Below are 7,037 nucleotides of genomic sequence, written 5' to 3'. Positions count from 1 at the left end.
GAGAGGGGTCTGGCGGCCGGGTGGCCGAGCAGGAGCTCTCTCGGAGGCGAGGGGGGCGGGGCGGGGGCTGGACCAGGGCGGCCACGCCCGCTGAGGGCTGGGCGCTCCCTCTCAAAGGCGGCAGGTCACCGGGGAGGGGTCTCCCCACTCACACTCCAACCACCGAGTGCTGCTAGTATGGAAAAAACCCCTCCGCGCCTGTTTTGTAGGCCGGGTGGCGGGCGGGCGCCTCCCCCGAGGTGGCTGTGGGGGGATGTTTGTGGCCGTCACCGTAGTGGTTGAACCTGGGCTTGAACTTGACTCACCGGAAACTGAACAATGGATGAGAGACAGGTTTGAAGCCTGGCGCCTGAGTCGGGAAGCCAGGTGGCAGCGTGTGACAGCAGAGAGACGGAGCGAGGAGGCGACCGAGTCGGAGTTGGTAGAATTGGAAGCAGGTCGATGGGGATAAATGGAAAAACGAGAAAAGTGAGAGGAACAGCTCCCACTGCTTGGCATGCACAGGGGAGGCTGGCCCAGGGTACCCGCCCTCCTGAAATACAGATGGGCCAGGCTGAGGAATCTACAATCAGTCAATGAACGTTAGTGGGAGGCTGCCACATTCCACGCAAGATGGCAGGTACCTACAAAGATCTTTTGGACAAGTCCCTGCTCTCCAGGGACCCGAGGACCTGGGTGCTGAAGGAAGCTGACCTTGAATTGAGGGTATAGAAGTAAAGGAAGGCTGGGTTTCTTTGTTAGCCTACTCTGTAGGAAAACCTAAAGTCCATTTCCTAAGTGTAAATAGCTGGACCCTTTAATCTCTCTGTATTCTCCTAATTGCCTACTCATACATCCTGCTCAGTAACCGTCCATGGCTCCCTATTGCCTATTAAATTAAGTACACGTTTCTCAGTCTGTGCATTTCAGGCCCCTCACACTACCTCCCCTAGACTCGTCTCTCACTTTGCTTGCCTGGATACTCTTTACAAAACCAGTCAGGCTGGGCAACAAGAGCCTTAATATCTTGCACATTGTTCTATGCTTTGAATCAGCGGTTCTCGAGCCTGGCTGCACATTAGAATCACTTGAGTAACAACTTTAAAAAATGCCCAGGTTCACCCTAGCTTTGGGAATCACTGCTGAGCTGTAGTCTGCCTCTAAGCCATCTCACCTGAGCAGCCTCAGCTGGCCTTTGGCCTTGGGCAAGTTGACAAATGCAGATTGTTTATAATATTCCATCGACTGCAAATTCACAAACCCTTGCTTGGCTAGAAACATGGGGAAACAAACTCTTGACCACGGTGACCGCTAAGTGTCCCTTAAAGCACAGCTGCAAAATTTGATATAGAAAACAGTCACTAAAAGTAACTGACCTAATTCAGTCCTAAAAAGGACTAAAATCCCTGTATCAGGGGAATATGTGACTGTCAGCAGGCTGTCTTCAGGCTTCATATCTGATGACACGGCCCGGCTCAAGGTACCGGAGATGGTCCAGAGCCTTCCTGCAACCCAGAATCCTCCATGGTGCCTGTGAGCAGCCTGTGATCCAGTGTGGACTTGAGAAATCTGTCTACACAGCATCCCGTACACTTCAGCTCCAAATGACCCGCCCCAAACTGCTGCAGCACCAGAATTGATCCTGGCTGTCATTTCTTCAATTCTTTCATTTCATTCCTGTAATCCTGTGAGCTGGTGCGGTGATTACTGCCCCCAGTTTACAGATGGAGAAACTGGGCCCAGAGGATATGACTCGTCCACCATCAACAGCAGAGCAGAACCAGGCTTTGAACTGAGGTCTGGCGGATTGACCATCCGTCAAGTGCTGCTTCCTCGAGTCCAGCTGCCAGAGACAGGAAACTTGTGCATCCTTGTGGCTAATCTCCAAATAGCATATTAAGAAAGAGCTCACTGGTGATACCCAATGCCAGTCTTGTTAGAAATAAGACCGGACTAGCAGTCAGTGGAACTCCTGTCCCTGATCCCTTATCAATCAAGTAACCTCAGACAAGGCCCCGAACACCTTTGGGTCTATCTCCCCATCTGTGATGGGAGATTGCATCTCATAACTGGAATAAGGGTGTCAAAAGGTACAACTTCCAGTTAGAAAATAAATAAGTCACAGGGATGTAATGTACAGAATGGTGACTATAGGTAATAATACTGTATTGCATATTTGAAAGTTGATAAGAGAGTAGATCTTAAAAGCTTTCATCACAAGAAAAATTTTTTTTATAATTATGTATGGTGACAGGTGTTCACTAGATTATTGTGGTGATCATTTCACAATATATACAAATATTGAATTATGTTGTACACCTGAAACTAAGATAATATTACATGCCAGTTATGCCTCAATTAAAATAAATAAACAAACAAATAAAATAGTTGATGAAAAATATCTTAGACGTTGAGCCTTAACTCATTCTGTTAAAAAAACACAACTGGAATATGGAACTTGAGATGGTTAAATGTAGTCAGTGGTTAAATATGTAGGCTTTGGACTCCCCGTATCCAAATCTCAGTTCTGCCACTTTCCAGCTGTGTGCCCTTAGGCAATTTACTTAACCTCTCTGAGCCTCATTTTCCTCATCATTAAAAGAAGATGACAGTAGTATTTATATCATAGAGTTGTTAAGAGGATTAAATAAGTAAACATGTAAGTTGTTTAGAGCAATGCCTGGCACATTAAGTACTCAAATATTAGCCATTATTATTATCTATCTAGTCCATGGGCCTGCTTATTTATTATCTAACACTTCTTTTGGAACTAAGATTTCCAGGGCAATAATAGAAGTGGAAACTTACATCTTTTGGATGCCAAAAATTTTAAAGGAACACACACTCTGGGTTTCTGTTTTCTCACAAGATCTCAAAGGAAAGATGAGTTTCTCCCTTATCTGTCTTCCCACTTGCCTTGCTCCTCCTCTGATCTTCTAGTACCATCTTGAATTTTTATTTGAATCTTTCATTACTTAACTTTTTTGATCACTAAGTCTTATTTTACTGATTAGACTCTTAGTAACTCAGAGGAGGGATGGCATGTTTGTTTTGAATTTCCATCTATTCCTCTTAAAGTCTAACATTGAGTCTTACAAAAAGTAGGCATTCAGTCCTTCCTGAATTCATTTTGCATAGATAGTTTCGACCTCTGTTCATGTTCCGATTTTCCATATTGCCAAGTTACTCTATAAACACAGGTGTTAAAACAACTGGTTGAGACTGCATGCTCCCAAGAGCAGGCTCTCATCTCTCTTTCTTAGCTTTCTCTCAATACTGTGCATTTGATAATTATATGCTGGCAATATTTCTCTTCTACCCAAGACAGGCTTACATGCCTTTCCATCAACAGCCTAAGGATGGCAGAGAAATATAAGGGTTTCAGTTTCTTAAAAAGTTAAACATAAATTTGCCATATGACCCAGCAGTTCCCTCCTAGGTATCTACCTAAGAGAAATGAAAACAAATGGCCACACAAAAACTTGTAGTGAATGCTCATAGTAGCACTATTTATAATAGCCAAAAAGTGGAAATAATCCAAATGTCCGTCAACTGATGAGTAGATAGACGAGATGTGGTATACCCATACAATGGAATATTCACTCAGCCATGAAAAGGAATGGAGCACTGATACATGCTACAACATGGGCGAACCTCAATCACATTATGCTAAGTGAAAAAAGCCAGACACAAAAGGCCACATATCGTGTGATTCCATTTATACGAAATGTCCGGAAAAGCAAATCTATAGAGACAGTAAATAGATTAGCAGTTGCCTGGGGCTGGAAATGGGAACAGGGAGTAAGCAAAGGGGCAGGAGTTTCTTTTGGGGATGACAACAATGTTCTAAAATTGGATTGTGGTGATGGTTGCACAACTTGAGAAATCATTGAATTGTACGCTCAAAACAAGTTAATTTTTTGGTATGTAAATTATCCCTCAATAAAGCTGTTAACATAAACCAAAAAATAAACAAATATATATAAAGGCCTCATTCATTTGACAAGGGTATTTTTTCCCACCCATGCTTGCTGGTTCATTCAACAACAACATGAAGAGCTATTAAGCACATGCTATAAAATGGGCAATGTGTGGGGGCCTGGGATAGAGAGAGAAATATGGCAGCAAATACAAACAATTCCTATAGAACAATAAGAAAAAGATGGACGATACAACAGAAAAAAAAGACTTGAACAGGCATTTCACAAAAGAAGATATCCGAATGGCCAATAACACATTAAGAGGTGCTCGACCTCATTAATCATCAAGAAAAGCAAATCAAAATCATAAGGAAGGAACAATATATACTCACCAGGTGGTAAATACAAAAACAAAAGAGAAAATACCACCACGTATTGGTGAGGATGTGGTCCGCCTGGAGCTCCCATACGCTGCTGGGGGGGCCCGTTGGAAAACATGATATTTAGCAAAGCTGAATATAGCATCCTATATGACTCATCAATTCCCCTCCTAGGTATATACCCAACCGAGATGTGTTCATGTGTTCACCAAAAGACATACAATGTTCATAGCAGAACTATTCACAATAACCCAAAACTGAAAACAGCCCAATGTCCATCAACAGTAGAGTAGATAAATGATGCCCTATTTATACAGTGGAAAACTCTCTACATCGAGAATGAACAAACTTTTGCTACATGTACGTGAATCCCGCACATGTAATGTTGAGCAAAAGAAGCCAAACACTGAAGAGTACATATAGCATGGTTCCATTTATCTGAAATTCCTAGAAGCCAAGAGGGTGGTTATTTGGAGGAAGGGTGGTGAGGGCATAGGTGGTGTCTGGGTGCTGGTAATAATCTGCTTCTTGATGCGGGTGCTAGTTACACAGGGCTGTTCTCCAGGCTGTATGCTTATTTGTGCACTTTTCTGTATAGATGCTATATTTCAATACAGTTTGTTAAAGAAAATGATATAGTCTCTGACCTCAAAGAATATATAATCTAGATTCTAGAGTGATGCTCTTTGAACTTTTTTGACTGTGTATCTCCATCAGTAAAACCCCCAAATATGTGTATTTCTATTGTTTATAAATTAAATACATGAACCCCTAAACTAATAAGTATATTATAATACACAAAATTAAGATTTTAAAAGGATTATATTAAAATATATATTATATACAAGTAGAGGTTCTAATATTGTCTTTCTGTACCATAGTGGATGTTTTGCATGCTCCCTGGGAATCAGTCGTCTTGAGAGTCAGCTTCTTGGGAATCAGTGATCTTGAGAGTCAGCTTCAAGAAGATAGTGGGAAGGAAAAGAAAGTTAGTGTACTGAAAATAAGCATTTTGGAATCATGACTTTTGAGAAAATGAATGCGTCCAGTTCTCTTCTTGGAGAAACCTGGCATTGGGCCTACAAGGAAGAGAAAGTATTAAGAGCTCTATCCATCCCCTCCCCAGGTCTCCCATCCAGAATCTGAGACAGAGGTCCAGCCAGAGTATCTGAAACTTAAGTGTTGTAGAACCAAACTAAAATGGAGTCGCTTATGTCAGGGACAAAATGGAGATGGCCAAGGCAGGTGCATTGAGGAAACTGAACCTCACCTTACAGGAATTGACAGCTCTTCTAGGACACCAGCCAATCCCCAAACGCCAAGTCTGTTCACACTGTCTCTGAACTTCCTTGTTCCCTTGACTCAGCTACCCTGGTCCAAATAAGAAAGAAGACCACTAGGCAACCCATCAGCTGAATAAGCCAAATAGCTTCTGTATTTACCCCATAATAATCCCTTAGTCTGTGAGCAACTTGGAACTCATTGCTCCCACAGTTTTTTTTTTTTTTTCCTGAAGAAGATTCACCCTGAGCTAACGTCTGTGCCAATCTTCCTCTACTTTGTATGTGGGTTGCCACCACAGCATGGCTGACGAATGGAGTAGGTCCATGCCCGGGATCCAAACCCCGGGCCACCAAAGAATTTAACCACTATGCCACAGGGCTGGCCCCTGCTCCCATAGTCTTGAGTTTCCTGGCTTGCAGGTTGAAAGCCTTGCAATAAACTCATCTTTCTGCTTTGTTTTATTCAGTGTGCAGAGTTTGGTTTTTGACAGTGTGTATAGGAATCATCCAAGGAGAATGTTAAAAATGATTCCTATTCCTGGGCCTCAGCCCCAGAGGTTCTGATTTAGTGGGTCAGGGATGGTACCCAGGAATCTGTGTTTTTAACAAAAGCCCCAGATTATGCTGCTGGAGTCCTTACGCCATACTTTAAGAAACACCATTCTAGAGCAGACCATCCTGCACATCAAGGCTGTCATACATTTTCAGGTATTATTTGTACCATCAGAGAACATCATAATTTATAAGTAAGAAGGGTTTACATTTGCATCCTACTTGGCCAGGCACATCACCATTTAAAAACATGGTGAGGGAAGCGGAAGGAGGGCCAGAGGCAGGTGGAAAGGGGGAGGCAGAGCACATAATAGGTAAATGAGGAGAGGAAACAACTGTGGGGAAAAGGAGAGACAGAGAATATAGAATAAGAAAAAGGGAATGGGATAGAAGAGAGAGGGGAAGGGGATGAAAGGGCAGAGAGGGAGGAAGGAAGAGAAAAGCTAGCCCGTCTGTCTTCCAGTCGAGCCCCCTTTCCCTCACACAGGCTCTGAAGCCAGAGGGACTCCAGCCGGACCCCGCTTCCCCAGGGAAAGCTAGAGGTTTTATTTGCAAAAGAAGCATGAAGGGAAGAAAAGGGGGGAGGAGAGAAGGAAAAAACGGCCTCAGGGAAAGTAAGTTGTGGGACCAAAAATAACATTTAGAAATAGAAGTCCATCTTTTCACTGGCCTTGGTGGGTGAGTGGGGAAAGGAGCTTCCGCCCCATTCCCACTGGTTCCTGGCTGCAGCTGGGAGGTGTGGAAATGAGATTGCACTTTGTGAGTCAACAACAACAAAATATCCTCCAAGGAGCCCAGCAGAGAGATGCAAAGCCATATTAAAGAGGCAGAAAGTCTCCAGGGCTAAGACCCACCTCCAACTTGATGGCCGTTATTAACATATCTAAAGCACAGAAAAATCCACCCTACTTCTCTTGCCCCAA

The sequence above is a fragment of the Ceratotherium simum genome, chromosome 16 (genome assembly GCF_057802395.1).
Source record: "Ceratotherium simum simum isolate JZ-2026a chromosome 16, ASM5780239v1, whole genome shotgun sequence".
In the NCBI taxonomy this organism is placed as follows: domain Eukaryota; kingdom Metazoa; phylum Chordata; class Mammalia; order Perissodactyla; family Rhinocerotidae; genus Ceratotherium; species Ceratotherium simum.
The sequence above is the reverse complement of the archived record's forward strand: the minus strand, read 5'-3'. Positions refer to the sequence as shown.